This window comes from Puma concolor, chromosome A1, assembly GCF_028749965.1.
Source record: "Puma concolor isolate L17-30 chromosome A1, mPumCon1.1.hap2, whole genome shotgun sequence".
Classification (NCBI taxonomy): Eukaryota; Metazoa; Chordata; class Mammalia; order Carnivora; family Felidae; genus Puma; species Puma concolor.
Window position 1 is genome coordinate 53,189,726 of NC_141667.1, and position 19,284 is coordinate 53,209,009.

At 35.7% G+C, this 19,284-nt stretch overlaps 1 protein-coding gene across 3 annotated transcripts in view; it reads right to left on the reverse strand.

Annotated features, from left to right (window-relative positions):
- Positions 1–19,284, reverse strand: part of GABRB2 (gamma-aminobutyric acid type A receptor subunit beta2) — a 239,307-nt gene that overhangs the window by 102,152 nt on the left and 117,871 nt on the right. The window lies entirely within an intron of this gene.

Sequence of the window (19,284 nt, forward strand, 5' to 3'; positions counted from 1 at the left end):
TGAGATCAAACCCCACATCAGGCTCTGTGCTGACAGCATAGAGCTTGCTTGGGATTCTCTCTTTCTCCCTCTCTCTGCCTCTCCCCTGTGCGCATGCTCTCTCTCTCTCTCTCTCTCTCTCAAAATAAACGTGAAAAAATTTTAAATTAGAAAACTTTATTTTAATCAATACTTAGCTCAATTTATTTTTTCAGAATCCTAGAATATCAGGGAGGAAGGAATTTACAACTTAAACATTCTAGCCATGATTCTGTCATTAACCAGATTAATGACCTTAGAGATATTGATTACTTATCTTTAAAACTGAACTGTTGAACTAGATAATAAGTAACTCTCAATTTAGTGCACTTTGTTATAACAATAGACAATGGGAACAATGCCAGAATGTGGTGCATCCAAATTAAGGCACAAACCATTATAAGTTATAGTTTAATAATTTGTAACCATCTAATTTAGTAGGTGGCACCGTGCCAAAACTGTAGATATTTAAACTTCTAAAATATACTCCTAAAATTCCTTCTTTCTACTGACTCATGTCAAAAATGTAAAAAAAAAAAAAAAAAAAAAAGTAGACTTTGACTAATATCATCTTGGCACTGAAGCATAAAAAATTTCACCAATTAATGAGATTTGTTTAGAAAGCATGATTTTTCATAGATCGCATAGAGTATTATATTTGCAGATACATATAGATAGATACTTATGTACAAAAACATATCTGTAATACGTATGCGTGTATGTGTGTGTTATATATAGAAGGAAACAGAGATGGGAGAAAGAGAGACAGAGGAAGAGAGAGAGAGAGAGAGAGAGGAAGACAGAGGGGATGAAGGAATGTTTTAGAGTATGTTTTTGACCAATATCCATAAAAGAAATGTTTCCATAAAAATTTTAACCAATATAATATCAATATCTGGGATAACTCAATTAAAAACCTCTGGAATACACCTCTGGAACACATGGGCTTCTTTCAGAGAAGGGGTAACGAATTATATAGTTAAATTTTTACTGTTTAATGAATAAATAGTAAGGTATTTGGAATCAGAAAGACATAGGTTTAAGGATGCATTCCACAGACAGTACTGAGTTGTACTACTGGGAACTTAACTTTCCCTGAGCTTAAATTTCCTCAACTCAAAGATGATGATGATGATGATGATGATGATGATGATGATAATTATAATAACAGTAATAATACTACTAACACCTGAATCATAGGTTGTTTTGATAATAAAATTAGGCAACGTATATAAAGCACAGTGTCTGGGACATATTGTTGGTATTATTTTTGTGTGTGAAATAAATATCTATATGGTAAATTTTCAGCCAATGTTTAAACTAATAGACTATTACTCCAGTTAATCACCTTGGCTTTTACATAGTCAAATATGGTCATGTAGCCCTGCTCTTTCCTGCTTTCAAGTCAGCACTATTGGATTTCATGCACTTTCTTATGGAAGAAGATTAAATATTTGGGTGGACCAGTTTAATCACAAGATATAACACGAGGAAAACCCAAGCTGAGGGACATTCTGAAAATACTTAGCAAGTTCTCTGCAAAGTTCTGAGATTATGAAGTAAAAAAGAAGGCTGGGAAACTGCGACGTTAAAAGAGACTAACAAAGCATGATGACTAAATGCAACACGTGGATTAGATTCTGGAACAGAACTGATGAAATCTTAATGAAGACTAATTTATTCAATAGGATTTTACCCATGTTGATTTCTCAGTTTTGAGAAATGTTATCATGGTATGTAAAATAGTAACATCAGGGGAAGCTAGGTGAAAATCCTGAGTGAACTCTCTGTACTATCTTAGCAACTTTTCTGTGAACCTAAGGTTATTTCCAAAAAAAAAAAAGCTAGCATTTGGGTGGAATCTGAGGGCTCATACTTCCCATAAATGATCAGGCCTTTATATTAGTCTCTATTTCCTTCCTCCCAATCCTTTACACTTAGGCTTCTCCCATAAGAGAAGGTTCACAGCACTGTCCCTAATTCACCCATCACTGTCCCTAACTTATACCTATCACTGGATCACTGGTATGGTATCTATACCAGTGCTCCAAGAAAAATGGTTAAAAGAATAGTATGCCCACATGTGCATCTTCTCAGGTTTCAAACAAGCATCAAAAATAGAAAATTTATGGTTCAGGGGCCATCAGTGTTGTTGGGAAGAATTTATTCCAACTAAGTTCTAAGAGTACAATATTTTATTACTCTAATAAATTAACCAGCAATGACAGTTTTGTGGCAATTAGGTTATATAAACTTCCTACCATAAAGACACATCATTAGGTTATATTTTTAAACTTCCATATGTCACCCAAAGTTAGGCAGAAAGAAACATGCAATGCATCTTTATGACAGATTTTCTTAAATTCACTAGGTTTCCCATTTCTCCTGACATTTTGTTGAAATTTTCATACTGTACACTTTGGCATTTGACAAGTTTGCTTCAACTAACTTTGTAAAGCAGGAGCATATGTTAGAAAATGGCAAACCATGCCCTCATGTGTGTGCGTGTGTGTGTGTATGTGTGTGTGTGTGAGAGAGAGAGAGAAAGAGAGACTGAGAGAGAGACTGAGAGAGAGGCAGAGAGAGAATGGAGGGTCATTTTAACAAGACAGATTTTTAAAAATCTGTGATATCAAAGAAGCATTAGTAGGCTATATTCTTTGTGGAAAACAGCTTTAATTTAGTTTCTTTTATCATAGAGATATTCTCCTGGGGGTAAGAGTGGGTGGGAGTAAGTAAGTCAAATGCGAAGTAGTTTCAAAGGGTGGAATAAAACCTTGTTCTATTTAAAATACAAATTTTGAATTTTCATATGGAATGGAAAACTTAACATCATAGCCAACAAAGAATACATAATATTAGCATTAGGAATCATGTTCAGAGAGAAAACCAGGAATACACATTGAGAAATCTCTCTTTCTCTCTCTTTGTCTATGTGAGATCTAAGTAAATGTGTTTCATTATTTCTCCAATTAGAAAGATAACTGATACTGACTCAGAGAAGTTGGCTTCAGATATTAATAAGATGTAATGAAAAACTCTGCTCTTCCAGAATCCAAAAGACAAGAAACAACAGAGAAGAGACCGTCAACCCAAGAGATTCAGGATTCACTGATGGGTCGTAAGTTGTCTCTAAGAAGGTACTGGATCACAAATCATGTCCCCATATCAGTGAGCATCTCCTGGCCCTAACCCTCATGCCAAATGAATTTCTGCTGTCAGTGCAGCAGCACAAGACTACTGTAGATGGATTTGAAAGCAGAACCGGTGACATAATTTTGTGGGGTACAAAATTAAAATGAGAGGTCTCTTGTTCACAAATTCTGAATTTCAGACAGTGGCAGCAGAGCATTATATCAAGCACGAGTCCCCTCATGCTTATACCAAGACGAGGCCCTGTTTGACTGCCCAGGTCTTGTGCTCATGAGGCCAACTCTGACAGAGTGTTAAACTCTGGACGCAGACAGAGCTGTGCTCAAACTCCGGTTCTGTCACATACTTAGACCTTGATAAAAGGCCCATGTGACAGTATTTATGATTATTGATTATCCTTGCCTCTTCTTTATATGAAAATGACAAGGCATCTAAGTAAATAAAAATAATCATACTATTTTGAACTAAAAGAACACCTAATAACAATCTGGTATAACTCCTCCACTTTCTGAAGAACTTAATTGATGTCTGGCACAAGTCAATGGCTCTGACTTGGGTCTCCTGACCCCAAATACAATGCTCTTTCAGTTGCATTGTGGGGCAAGAATGGTTGTTAATGGCCCAGGCTTTGGAACCAAACAGCCTGGGCCCAAATTCTGATTCTATTAGTCTGTGAACTCTTGGGCAAGTTGCTTAAATTCTCTGTGCCTCAGTTTCCCTATCTGAAAATGGGCATTCAAAGGGTACTTCACACAATGAAATCTAATGATTCTTATAAATAATTCAAAACTGGTTATCGTATAGAGTGTTAAATAAATGTTAGCTATTAATATATCATACTTCACCTCTAAAAATACCTTTTTTGAGGGAAACAATTGATAACCATATTGATTAGTAGGGTAAATATAAGCTAAATTAGAGAAGTAAGTGGATCTACAGCCAATTTAATAACTTTATAAAACAAACTATTAATGAGTTGATGTGTTTGTCAGGGCTACTCTTGTATATCGTTTAAACTTTTTAAAAATAGTGTCCATAAAAGTGTATGCGATATGGTTATAAATTTGTTAATGGAACAAATAGAAGGGAATTTTTTTTAAGAATTGGATACAGAAATGACTGACAAAAGGAAGAACAAAAGTAAACAAAAATGAAATTTCACAGGGAGACCTGACTTCTTTTTTATGAAAAGAGATATGAAAGATATACAACTTTAAAGTTGACCAAAAGCTACACATGAAATTACAAGATAATGTGACTTCCCAGAAAGTAAGGACAATTTTAAGCTGTATTGATAGGGTATCCAGCAAAGGAAAAAATGAAAAGAGGTCAAATTTTAATGTCAATCAATAGTGCAGTCAAAGGTAACCACCCAGGCTTAAGGTTTCTCAGTACATTCATTTTCAAAACTCTTTAAAAATATAAAAAAGCCATTTTTAGCAATATGCCACATAAAAAAGGACATAGGCTGGATTTGGTTCATGGGTCACAGTTTGCTAACCTCTGGTCTAAACATTTTCATCCAATTGAAAAGCAGAGATTATCAAAGAATATAAAAAGTAAGACCTTGCTATATGAGACCACAGAGACCTACTTTAAGTATAAAGGCATAGACACATTGAAAGTAAATGGACAGAAAAAGATTAACCATGCAAAAAGCAAGCATGATAATACCAGATGGCTCTTTTAATATAAAATAAAATAAGTTTTGAGACAAATAATATTACTAGAGATAAAGAGTGGCAATTCATAATAAAGGGAAATTAATCAGGAAGACATATCAGTTATCATATGCCACAAATAATAGTTTTAAGACGCATGAGGCAAACATTTACAGAATGAGAGGAAGAAAAATTACACAAATATTGCAGGAATATTTTTACACCTCTCCCCCAGGATTTGATAGGGCTAGAAAATAAACTAGCAACAACAGCGAACATACAAACAATACTATTAACCATCTTGATCTAATTGTCGTGTGTAGAACAATACATCCATTGGGTACAGAATACCCATTCTTTTTAATTGCATACAGCATATTTACCCAAGATAGATAAGCCTCCATAAATTTTAAAAGGGTAGGAACTACAAAGAATATATTCTCTAATCACAATAGGATTGAATTAGAAATTACTAACAATACTATAGCTAGGAAAACCCCAACTACTTGGAGGTAAAACAACACAATTTCAAAAAATTAATAAGGCAAAGAGGAAATCACAAGAGAAATTAGAAAATATTTTGAGAAGAATGACCATGAAAATACATTAAAATTTTGAAAAGCAAATAAATCAGGGCTTAGACAAAAACTTGTATCTTCAAATCCTCATATCAGAGTAGTTTGAATCAGTGGCCAAGGTTCCATCTACAAAAATCTATAGAAAAGATGAGTAAAGTAAATATAAAAGAAGCAAAGGAAGAAAATAATAAAAAAACAGGAATCAATAAAGTAAAAAATAGACACTAGAGAAAACTAGCTGAGCCAAAAGATGATTTTTGAAAATGCTATCAAAATTGAAAAAACACTAGCAAAAGTGATCAATAAAAAAGGAAGAACACAGGGGCACCTGGGTGGCTCAGTCAGTTAAGTGACCGACTTTGGCCCAGGTCATGATCTCACAGTTTGTGGGTTGGAGTCCCTCACAGGGCTCTGTGCTGACAGCTCAGAGCCTTGAACCTGCTTCAGATTCTGTGTCTCCCCTCTCTCTCTGCCCCTCTCCCGCTCACTCTGTCTTAAAAATAAACATTAAAAAAAAGGAAGAACACAAATCACCAATATTAATAATGAAAAGAGATTATCACTACAGATGTTATAGGCATTAAAAGAACAATAAGAGAATACTATGAACAACTTTATGCCAAAATTCAACCTCTTAGAAGATACAGAAACATTTATGTAGAAATATAACTTGGCAAAAATGACACAAGAAGAAAGAAAATGTGATCAGCTTTATGTTTAGTAAAGATATTGCATTTATCAGATCTCCCTACCAAACAAATAATCTCTAGGCCCAGAGATATCTCTGTCTCTGATATCTAGAGATATCAATATCTCTAGGCCCAGATAGCTTCACTTTTGAATTCAATCATTTAAGAAAGAAAAACAACAAACAAACAAAAACACCAAGCTAACGAATACTTACATAAAATAGAGGATGCCTACTGTCCTTAGTCATTTTGGAGGCCCCATATCTCTAATACCAAATCCTAAGAAAGGCATTGCCAAAAATGAAAAATTATAGTTTAGTATCTCTCATGATTCAAAAATCTTCAACAAAATCTTAGAATATCACACTCAATAACACATAAAAATGGTAATGCACTATGATCCTGTAAGACTTATCCCAGGAATGTAAGATTGGTTTATCCTTCAAAATCAGTTAATATGATCCACCAAAGTGCCCTAATGACAAAAAAAAAAAAAAAAAAAAAAAAAAAAAAAAAAAAAACCCACATGACTGGCCACTGAGGGGCTACTTATTCTCCATTTTTTGTAAGACTGAGGAGGCAGCTGATATCTGTATATCCTTTACATTGTGAGAATAGGCTTAATGAAACACCGTAGTCTCATTTTTCCCTTCCTGATATTTTTCTCCTTAATTTGAGGAGGCAGTGATGGCCTCAGTTTGAGGGTAAAACTGAACAGAGATCTTTAAATATAGCAAATGATAACCAAAAATGGGCTGGGCTGGCTATTCTTTATTTGTCCAACAATCCATTTGTTTATTTATTATTCAACAAATACTTTGAATTTTACAATGCTTTGCATTCAGCACTGTGAATGGAATGATAAAAAAATAACCATGGTACTTATCTTGTGGAGTTTACAGTCAAGAAAGAACGCAGCATTGATTATAAGAGAATAAAACCCACAAACATGACAACTGTAACAACTGCATGAATAAAGGGTACAGGTGCTTTGAGAGAGGGAAATTAGGAGAGACAATGCTAAGACATTAATTCTAGCTTTAGATTTGAAGGATGAGTAGGAGTGAGCTAGGCAAAGAAGGGAGGAAAAAGTATTGCAGGCAGAGAATAGCAAGGTAGAAATCCCTGAGGCTATTCATGGTTTTTGTTTGTTTGTTTGTTTGTTTTCTGGTACAGGTGCAGTGTCTTGCCTCTGTGGATCTTAGGTAAAGAATGGTTGGGCTGGGGTGCCTGGGTAGCTCAGCTGGTTAAACCTCTGACTCTTGATTTCAGCTCAGGTCATGATCTCACAGTTAGATGTAGCTCCATGTTGGGCTCTGTGCTTATGGTGCAGAGCTTGCCTGGGATTCTCTCTCCCTCTCTCTCTCCCCCTTTTTTCCCAATCTCTCTCCAAATAAATAAACATAAAAAAAAAAAAGAATGGTTGGGCTGAAGACCCAAGAATCTTCACCCCACTTCACACACCTTCTAAGTTTGTGATCAAGAGGTATTTTTCACCAACTCAATGTTATTTACAAGAATATAATAATCGTTAACACATCTTCTTTGGGGGAACCTGTGAAGGTCCAGGAAAGAATATCAAAAAGAAGCCTTTAATCTTTGATCCTTTCTTTCTGCTTTCCATGGCCAAAACAAAAAGAGGAAAATCTTTTGTTTGAGAATTTTAGATAATTGTTTTTTATATGGCATATTGTGCTTCAGAGATTATTCTCATATATTTTTGGTTTTCTTCTTGAGTTATGGATGCACATGATGTTTAACTAAGAAGCTTAAAATGCTAGAAATTAGGTCTTGAAAAGTAACACGTTAGACCAGCCCTAGAAGAAAGCAAAAGACCACACTGAGTCTAAATATATTCCATCCATTCCTCCGGGTGCATGAGTTGCATTATGGCCCACTGGGACTTTAAAATGTTACAACAGAGTGATTAGAGGGACTGAGGATTTCTCATTGCTCCAGGAATGTCACTCATCCCCTACTTGGCAATGGAGAATAGGGCAGATTATCTGTTTTCTTCTTTCTGGAAAACCTGATAAAGCATTCTCATTGTCTCAGATTTCCCAGAGGAGAGAGATGGTTAAAATGAGAATCCCAAACCCCTTTTGGCTTAAAATAAATCCTTCTGCTGGCTCTTTAATGAGCCCCTTTTTACAAAATTTTCCCCATTTTGTTTGATGATTTCCTAAACCCAGTAAGGTACCAGTAAGTATGTGTTTAATTGACTATGAGCTACAGTTTCAAGTTGTGTTCTTAAGCGCATGTTGTTTTTATTAACTCAATGAATAAGCATCACCAACATGGTTAAATTATCATACTCTGTAATTAGGCTTTGAGAATTAAGTGAGTTCTATTGTCTCCATTTCCAAATGTGTATTTTAAATTACTTAAACCTCAGTTTCCCCATCTGTAAAATAGTGTGACATTGTACTTACCCAAGGGGCTGTTGTGAAGATTAAGTAAGCTTATCAGTGTAAAGGGCTCACTGCAAAACTGGCATTCCAAATGGTAGGTATTGTTAGTATTACATTGAATATAGTCCTTAGATCTTAAAAGAGTCTTTTGTTTTTTAAGGAACATTCTGCTAATGTATCTTCACAACTAGAAAGTTGTAGACAAGCAGCATGACCTTTATTTACATAAGCACTAAGAAAAGAAGGTAGAATTGGAAAGACACATTAAAGTAACAACTTTGTTTTGCATATGCAAGTAATTTATAATACTCTCTGTCTTCTGCTCACATATTAAACTGTTTTGATACAACTGTAATCAGAACAGCCACAATTATTCAACTTAAGGCCAGCTCATCCTTAACGTATTTTTTCTATTTCTGTCCACTAAAGCTTACCATTGGGCAGTAAATTTGATTAAGTTTAGACTCAAACAGCATTTTATGTCAGGGGTTCAAGTACAAAAATGTTTCAGAATATATATCTATAATAAATATTTATTTCTAAAGGTGACAAAAAGGGCCATTTGAAATCAATTAAACTATCAATGAATGGCTTTCTTTTACTGAGAAATAAATCTTTGATTTTTTTTCTGTTTATCAGAAAAAAGAAACAAAGTGACTGACTAGCAATGGTTTGATAAATTCTTGACACATTTATGAATATTATGATATTAGCATGCACATACCCATAGAGTAGAAACACTCCCTTAATTACAGGGACAAAGGGCGTAGAGCAACTTCCTACCTTAAAACAGCTTAAAAACTTAATGCCCCCTTCCAGCATTAATGTTTATTTGACTTCAGCATCATCTTCCCTTGTATACTTTCAAAGTGGTGGTAGGCTGATTGATAGCAAGGTCCCTGAGGATGACTGACTGAGAATGAATCCTGACTATGCCTCAGGTATAACCTTTACTTAATTTCTTATTCTCATCTGGTTGACGGGATAAAATAAGACAATGAATATAAGGCACGTAGCACTTACTAAGTGCTCAATAAATTCTGCCTGCCTGTCTCTCTACCTAATGTGGCCACAGAAAAATTCATGTAAAGTCTCTAATATTTTCAGGCAAATAATCTGAAATCAATTGCCAAATAGCTTGGGGGCAGGGAGGGTGATAAATCCCAAGACAGGGAATTCCTCATGGCACTATTTGTTTTGGGAGGGCATGGTTCTAGAGTGAAATTTGATGAAATCAATGAATTAAATTAAATTGGTAAAGAATTTCTTCACTACCTACCTGTCATTTGCAAAGCAATATAAAAGATAAAGGATAATATAAGACATAATCCTTTTTTCAAGAAGCATAGATGGGGCACTGGGTGGCTCAGTTGGTTGAGACCCTTGGTTTCGGCTCAGGTTATGATTCCATGGTTTGTGAGTTCAAGCGCCTTGTCGGGCTCTGCTCTGTCAGAGTGCCTGGGACACTCTCCTTCTCTCTTTTTGCCCCTCCTCCACTCTCTGTCTCTGTCTCTCTCTCTCAAAATAAATATATATTTTTTTAAAGCATAGCAATCAAGGTTCTTAGCTGCAAACAATATAAAGTGACGAGTTAAATTAAATAGAAGACACAGTTATTAAAATGATATTGAACAACTTACAATAGGCCAGAAATCCAGGTGTGGAAACTATGAAGTCAGGAATAATGTCCAAAACCGCAGAACTGTCCTAGTAGAGTTATCAAGGCAACTTCACTGGGTAGGGGTGCTATGGTTCTTACAGCTATATGTTCCCCTGAACACTTCCATCCCTCCACTGCCATAGCTCCTAACTTTCTTAGGCTGGCTTTTCCCACAGTCACTGGTTCTCACAGCACAGATTTCCAATTCAAAGTTATGGGATTGGTACAGTCTTAGTCTTGCACCCACCTTCTAGTTGCAAGTAAGGCTGAGAGAATGAGTGAGGCTTTTTCAACTTCTGTTATGGAAGGTGAGCTTTGTTTCATAAAGCAGGGGATTCTTCAAATATAATGTTCAGATATGGGGCAGGCAAAGAAAGTAACAAAGTCCACTGAAAGCATTTATCTCAGCAGGTAGAATTTAATAAATATAGAATTATTAGAAATAAATTATTTATAATACAAACAGGAATATATTAATTTTATGTTAGGTGTATAAACAAAGAATATATGTATAATGGTTAGAGACGGGCTCTAAAATTAGATCTGTATTCACATCTCAGCTTGGTCAAGCAATAATGAATAATAATAATAATAATAATAATAATAACTGCCCTAATAATAATTCCTCACTTCTGTCTATGGTTCAAAATGTAATTGAGGTTCTGCCAATTGGATACACTTGTTGGAGACTTGATTTCAGAGCTTGAAGTGAGAGAGGCACAGCACAAAACACCTCTTGCATTAGTACAGATTACCTGAAAATCAGTGTGGTTTTGGTCTAGTAAGAGCAGCGGTCCCTCTGTTCTGCAGGTAGTCATTATACTGTGGCAGGAACACTGACTGCCTGTCAACACAGGCCTGGGCTGTGACTGTGAGAATTATATGTAAAAGCTCAGCCTAGAGTCTGTTTCTTCAGTCTTCCCAAGAATTCTGTAAGCTAAGTAAGTCTCTTTCTGCTTAAACTAGCTACACTGGATTCTGTTTTCTTCAGTTAGACATTCACCTGCTAACGTGTGTGATCTTTTCTAAGTTGCACAACTTCTCTAAGGTACCACATCCTCATTTGTAAAGAAGAAATACTATTAGTAGTTGTCATATGAGATATATAAATGAGATTATATGTGTATATACAGCACTGTATCTAATATAAAGTAAACATTTAATAAATGGTAGTGACTATTATTGATAATGGTGATCATGATAACAACAAATGTAATAATCATGGTACTGAAGGCAATGGAGGTGGGAGTAGGGATAGATGATAGACTCTGGAAGCTATCATGAAGAAAAAGGTGTTTGATTTGCAAAAACAAATCAAGAGTTTTGAAAGCCTACTGAAAGGACCATATCTCCAAGTGGTAACACAAGGAGCCAGAGTCAGGATCTGAGAAAAGTCAGTCTAAGTTATAATTCATTGGGCTGCAACTATCAAACAAAAACAACATGAGTCTTCTGGAAATGCTTCAGGGAAGGTCTGTGGGTGTATTTATGCCTCTGGCTTATGATGTTCACATCAGGTTTCCTGAAGTGCTCTCCAGCTTTCACTAAAAAATGCTAAGAAAGCCACACATGTGGCATTTTCACTTAATTAGGATACAGTATAAAATGCAGCCCAGCCAAAAAGAGACAATTTTTGGTGACAGCTCTGTTGGCACCTTTCCTGAGCCTCAAGGAAAACCAAGTAAACAAGTCTGTACCCCCACCACCCTCTCACCATGAGATCTGCCACAGAAAAATTTGTAAAATACAATGAGCACCTCAACCGAATTTTTTTAAATTTTTTTTTAAAATTTTTTTTTTTTTTCAACGTTTATTTATTTTTGGGACAGAGAGAGACAGAGCATGAACGGGGGAGGGGCAGAGAGAGAGGGAGACACAGAATCGGAAACAGGCTCCAGGCTCTGAGCCATCAGCCCAGAGCCTGACGCGGGGCTCGAACTCACGGACCGCGAGATCATGACCTGGCTGAAGTCGGACGCTTAACCGACTGCGCCACCCAGGCGCCCCGAATTTTTTTAAATTTTAATGAAAGTTTCCAAACAGGAAAAAAAAATGAGTATTAGAAACATAAAAGGTGGCCATCACCTTCAGAAAGGTAAATATACATAGCACAGGGTTTTGAGCAGAGCCTAATCCAAAACTGTCCTGAGGGACTCAGGAACTTGTTTAGTCTTTAAGAAAACACTTCAGTTTAAGAACCAATAATGGGAATCCATTTCCTTATAATTGCTCCTCTCTGTTCTTTGAGTTGCAAGCTGAGCCTGTGCCAATACATCCCGAAACTTTACACCTGCACTTACCACAGGGTCAGAGGGGTGAACAGCTCTTAAGCTTTGAGCTCTTAGTTACCAAGTCAGCTTACTACAGATGAGGGGTGGAAGCCTTTGTGTTTCATTTACCTGGGTTTGGCACAGTATTTACCCTGATATACACAGGGCAAAAATCTGGTAAGGGACTGAGTCTACTGCTAAAATATATCTCCCCAAACTCTCTACCTGGAACTCTAAATGCCAAAGGTTCCTGTGAATTCATGTGGCAATCTTGATCACTGCCAGGATAATATAGTTTATCCACATCCTACCTGTTAGGCTAGTGTTTACTAAGATATACATACACACTTCATAAACTGCTTTGCTCTGAACACCATGTCAGAGAGAGCCCAATGATGCCTTGCGGGAAAATGAATATGGCAGGCAGATTTTCATCTGTGAGATGGGAGATACTAATTCGATAACACTATGAATTATGCTTCCTTTTGGTTTGCCCACTTAGGAACAATAAAATAATGGTTTTCTTTGCAATTAAGAAAATAACTATACTTCAATTCTAATGCCCTTTGGCTTCCTTTTATATTATAGTATTTTTGAAATCAGGATATATGTAAAATCATACCCAAAGACTTTAAATTTTTTTTCTATTATATACTTATTCAACTTCTATGAATTTGCCTCATATATTTGTGTTACTCAGCCTTTTCTGAGATGATGAAAATGTTCTATATACTTACACTGTCCAATATGGCAGATACTAGTTACATGTGGCTACTGAGCACATGAAATATGCCTAGTTAGACTGAAGAACTGAATTTGTAGTGTTTTTTTTAAATAACTAATTTAAATTTAACATTACATATTACGTTGTACAGAAGAGCCATACATACACACACACACACACACACACACACACACACACACGTAATCTTATATATATGTATGTATATATATATGTGTATATATATATATATATTATATATACACACATAGATATGTAATCTTGATTGTATTTAATGATAGCTTCAATCATGCACAAATTACATTTTTAAAAAGAGCAAAATAGTAGTCATTTTATGATGTATAATAGGGAACCCATTAAATAAATTATGATTCATCCACATGTAGAATACTAGATATACACAAGAAATTAGAAGAGAATATTTCATAAAATATTTGTGATATGCCATTAAATTTTTAAAATGAGGTTGAAAATTGTTTATGTAGTTAAAAATTGAATATGTGTATGAAAAAGGAGAATTCCACTCTAAGACAGTATATTTACCTTTCCTACCTTATTCAAATCTCATAGAAATAAGTGTAAAAAGAAAGAACAGTAAAAATCCATAATAGCACTATAAAATAGGCAGGTATCATTACATCAATGGGCCAATAATTCTGGAAAATCACAAAAGTACAAAAGTTAGAATGTAGATGAGGTTATGTAGATAGAAAAAACCAAATAAGGAAATAAGTGTTGCATAGGGAAGTGCAACGGAGAGGGCTGATTTTCCCACTAAAGTCAGAGAAGTGTGGTTTTTACACCTGCAGCATTAGCAGGACCAACAAATGCGAAAAATGAAAATTCTTGAGCCTCATTCCAGACCCATTAAGTTAGAAATCCCAGGGATAGGACCCAGCAATCTGTGTTTAGCAAACTGTCCAGGACATTCTCATGCTCATTCAAGAGTGAAAACTATGCCCGAGAGGACTCTTTCCCAACTTTGTTCACTGTTATCACCTATGGAGCTTTTAAAATGACTGATTCAATAGGTCTGTGGTGTGGCTAGTTCATTGGGATTTTTAAAAACTCCCCAAGGGATCATGTGCACCATGCAACCACCAGACTTCTTATTCTCATATCTGGCTGTGGTGACTGCCCCTAGACAATGCGGGAAGAAGGCTCCTTAAACAAAGTGGGGCTGCCGGGGTTCCTAGTTTACATATTGGGCTGAAGAGAGAATCAGAACAGAGTGCCAGATAGCCCTGGGTACTGCTACAGATGGAGAGGATAAAAGGATAAGTTGTTCTATCACATCCTTCCAGAAATGAAAGGGTGAAATAATCTAAAGTACTTAAACCTCAGTTAAGCCTTGGTTATCTGTGAAAGGTCTTAGCCTACTCTTCTAAAGAGGAAGGCTGCCTGGTCATCAAGCCCCGTTCTCTTCCTGTCCCCACTCTCCTTATTCAGGGAAGAATCTGACTATGAAAACAGTCATGTAAAAGTGCTAAGGAAACCCACATCAGTTCAGAAAATCTGTATCAGTAACTCCTTGGCCAAACTAGCCCTTTGTTTACAAATATGAACTGATTACCAAGATTAGCTGACTTACAAGGAAAATCAACAGCATAAAAAAAGACCATAATAAATAAACATATACCATCACAAAAGGATATCAAACAATGAAGAGAGAAGAAAACTTGTAAAATAATTTTAAATGATATCTGTAAACTAAAAAGGACATTCCATAAGAAAACAAGTGACTATGGAAAATGAGCTATCAAAGAATAAGACAGTTCTTAGAAATTGAAAACAGGATGGCCAAAATAGAATACTAATAATAATTTCTTTAGAATAAAATAAATATTAGTAATCTGCAAGATAAAAATCTACAAATTGTATTTCAGAGCCATGGTAGATAGATGTGAGACACCCAATATCCATTTGTAGGAATCCCAGAAGGAGAAAATAGACTACAGAAAGAGAAAATTTTAAAAATGTGAATAAAAAATAAGATTTCTCTTTACTCCAGGGGAAAAAAAGCTTTAGATGGAAAGAGTTCAATATTTTCATTTTTCATACTCCATATCAAGATGCACCCTTTATATCTAAGTCACTTCTTCACTTTCTCATAATGGACAAATTGTAAGGACAGAAGCTCTAAAGTCCAAATACCCCAAATCACAAGTACTATCTGCATCAGGTGCCAGTGTTTCTAAACACACATCCTGGTACTTATTTATTGTCACAAGAGAATAAGAATAATAATTGTTCAACAAAGATGGTTCAATGGAGATCACATTGAAGCAAAGTATCTCACACATCAAGGAGGGGAAGAAAAGCTCCCCACTTCCAAGCCACTAGATACAAGTCAAGAAAATACCAAAATAGAACAGCGATGCAAATTAAGTTTGTATGCAGTGACACTATGGAGCATTTGCAGTTCTCTTTGATTTTCTCTAGGTAAATAATTATAACTAATTATAAATATAACTAAATATATATATTTAAAAACCCTCAAGAGGGTCCAAAATTATTTAGAAAGGCAGGAAAATATGGGGGTCTGAGTGTTTCTCCTCACACACACAATGGTAAGAGATATTCCTGTGAGGAAATCTGAGAAAAGAAAGATGCTAGCTAAATAACAACAGACCATCAGCAAAACACACACACCATCTACTTAAAATCGTAGCCAGGATGTGACTTTCATCTTTTCATAAATAACATTGCTTCCAGATGTATATACATATGGGATCAGCATCTTCACAGAAACCAGCGCTTGCCTAACTGGCCTTTAACTAAAGTCCTTCCTATTTTTGCTGGTACCAAGTAACCATCAACCCAGAGCTCCTCAGAAATCATATCATCCCATCATTTGCCCAAAGCAAGAATCCTCTTTTCCCCCCGAAAATGGTCTTATAGCATTGAACGACCTGCTGGATTTTCACCAGCTGTAACTGCTATGAACTTTTCTTTTTTTTAAATATTTCAGTCCAAAAGTGCCTTTTGGCATCTTTTACCATTCGTCTAGTTTTGCCCCCAGAGCGGACATGGTTTGCTCTCTTAAGAGGAAATACTACAATTTTTTGAAAACAACTATCCCATTCAAATACTGCCACTCTCTCCCTAGGTTTCTCATTCCTAGGACACATCCCTCCTCCCACTCATTTCTTCTACTGGTTCTTCATACTCCATACTTTATGTATCATTCACATTTTGATAATTCTGACTGCTAAATATCCCTCGAAAATGCTGTGACTCTGAGCACAATATTCCAGGTGAAATTGATAATGATAATAACGATGGAATAATGATAACAGCTGCTACCTATGGAAAGATCAGTACCAAGCATGGCACAAAGATCTCTGTCGTTATCTCATTATCTATAAGGTATTGCAATATTGTAGAGATGAGAAACCATAGCTTGAAAAAGCTAAGTGACCTGTTTAGTTAACTCGAGAAATCAATGCCAGATAGTTACCGTACTCAATAAATCCTCTTGGGTGCCTGGGTGGCTCAGTCCGTTAAGCGTACAACCTCGGTTCAGGTCATGATCTCATGGTTCCAATTTGAGTCCCATTTCAGGTGAGCTCAAACCCCGCTTAGGGCTCTGTGCTGACAGTGTGGGTTTCTCTCTCCCCCACTCTCTCTGCCCCTTGCTCACTTGCGCCCTCTCTCTCTCTCATAAAAAATAAAAAATAAATAAATATCCCCTGATCCACAATACATACTGTGATACCACTCTGATTATCACAGAGTGGTATACTAAGTGGTATACTTAGAGTATTAGTGACATACTCTAAAATGCCATCAATTTTCACTTTAGGAGTGGAAGAACACTATGCGTTATCTTTTCCACTAAGTTCTTAAAAACCCTGTATGTATATTTCCAAAAATATTGAGCAGTACACAGCATGAGCTATATCCAAAATATATTAACCTGTGCCATAGTAAACATGGATTCAGTACCTTAGTCTGCTTAAGTATATCAATCTATACTGCCCTCTTTAATAAAGATTATTCCAAATAAAGCTGTTGAAAAGAAAATGGAGCCTTAATTCCACCAATAATCTGACAGCAAGTTGTTTTACAAAATATCCAAATTGGAATTCAACACAACAACAACAGACACATTTCTATTTCCTGCTTTCCTGAAGCATGGTGAATATCTGTAGGAAAAAAAGAAGCCTGTGCCAACACATACACACTTATGGGCACATTTTGCTACATTGATTGCACAGACTTTAGATGATCAGTGGGTGAGGCTGTCTCCTCTGGCCAGTGTAAAAGGTTGGCAAAACCACAAATGGATTACATTTTAAAATGGATTGTACTTTCATTCCATCTAAGTACAGATAGATGTCAAAGAGCTTTGAAATCTCCCTCTTTGGATTTTGAAGCTAACTATTCATTCTTTTCCCACTGACAGAAGTAAAAGAAATTAATTTGCATTTTATACTGTAGGCACAGCTGGCTGAGACATACTATGAGGAAGGAGACAGCCCTACAAATAATGAGACTTACTTAGAATGTAAAAGTAAAAGTTGAGAAGGACAATGCTGTGTTTTCAATCTCTCCTTGCCTGGATCTACTAGATCTCATAATTAGGTCAAATCTCCAGCACTACAGGAATCTTTAAATATAATAAAATTGGTATATAAGCATCATCATCATCATCATCATCATCATCATCACCAGTTATTATTTATTCGATGTCTACTATGTACCAAGCAAAGTGCAATATTTTTTTTAATCATTATTAGTTACTTCAATCCTCATAACAATTTGTTGTGGTAGATATTATTATTCCCTTCTTATCTATGGGAAACTGAGGCTCAGATAAGCGGGTTGACTTTCCCAACATAATGTATGTAATCAGTGACTGTGAGAGGACAGCAAGAACTGGTTTCTGATGCTGCTACAAGGGCAGCGGTAGGATTTTTTTTTTTTTTTTTTTTTAGGTCCTAAAAGGACAAGCCTGACTGGCTATCTCAGTGAACACTTGGCATAGTCCTGTGAAGTTATCTTTGATAGAGCTGCTAGGAAAGTTCTAGCAACTAACCTGGCAACTAATCTGGCTCAGAGTATAAGAGATTAGTCCTCTAACTATTCCCATTTCAAAGACACATAATACTCCCCTTGCTCTCTTTGCATTATTTTTCATTTCTGGATGGGACATATTAAATGGCTTTGCAATAAACTCAATCCTAATATTCCCTCACTCAGAATCAAGTAATATTATTTTCTCTGCCATTAAACCAATATATGAATTGCAAGCATAGAGACAAGGTAATAATGATTTAGTAATGCCACTGTTGAGGTCATTTGCATTTAAGAGAGGTAGGGAAAAGGACAGTCAGGAGGGGAGGGAGGGAGAGAAGAAAAGTAAGGAGAAGGGAGGTAGAGGCAAAGAGGGAGAAGAGAGGGTGAGGGAGAGGGAAAAGGAGAATAAACGAATGCCTAAAGTTTGCTTAGAAGAAAGAAACGGATAAATAAGGTTGAGTGTCAGGCATCAACTTCAGAGCTAGTTGTTAAAAGTCTAGGATCATAAATTCATTTCAATAAGCTTAATTAGTTAACTACCTACCAATAATGGCAGAATATCATATATATTATTAATATAACATATTTCATGATCATTCATATAACAATGATTTTCTGTCTGTTCAGCGTAGTACTGAAAGTCCTAGCCAGAAAAATCAGGCAAGAAAAAGAAATAAAAGATATCCAAATTGGTAAGGAAGAAGTAAAATTACATGTTTGCAAATGACATGATCTTATATATAGAAAACCCTAAAGACTGTCTCCCCTCCAAAAATAGAAATAATAAATTCAGTAAAGTTTCATGATACAAAATAAACATACAAAAATCAGTTGCATTTCTATATACTAACAATGAACTCTAAAAACAAAATAAAGAAAGCAATCCCATTTACAATAGCATCAAAAACAATGAAATACTTAGGAATAAATTTAACCAAGGAAGTGAAAGATCTGTACAAAGAAAAGTATAAGGCATTGATAAAGAAACTGAAGACATAAATAAATGGAAAGATATCTCATGTTCACAGATCAGAGTTAATGTTATTAAAATGTCTCTATTACCCAAAGCCACCTATAGAT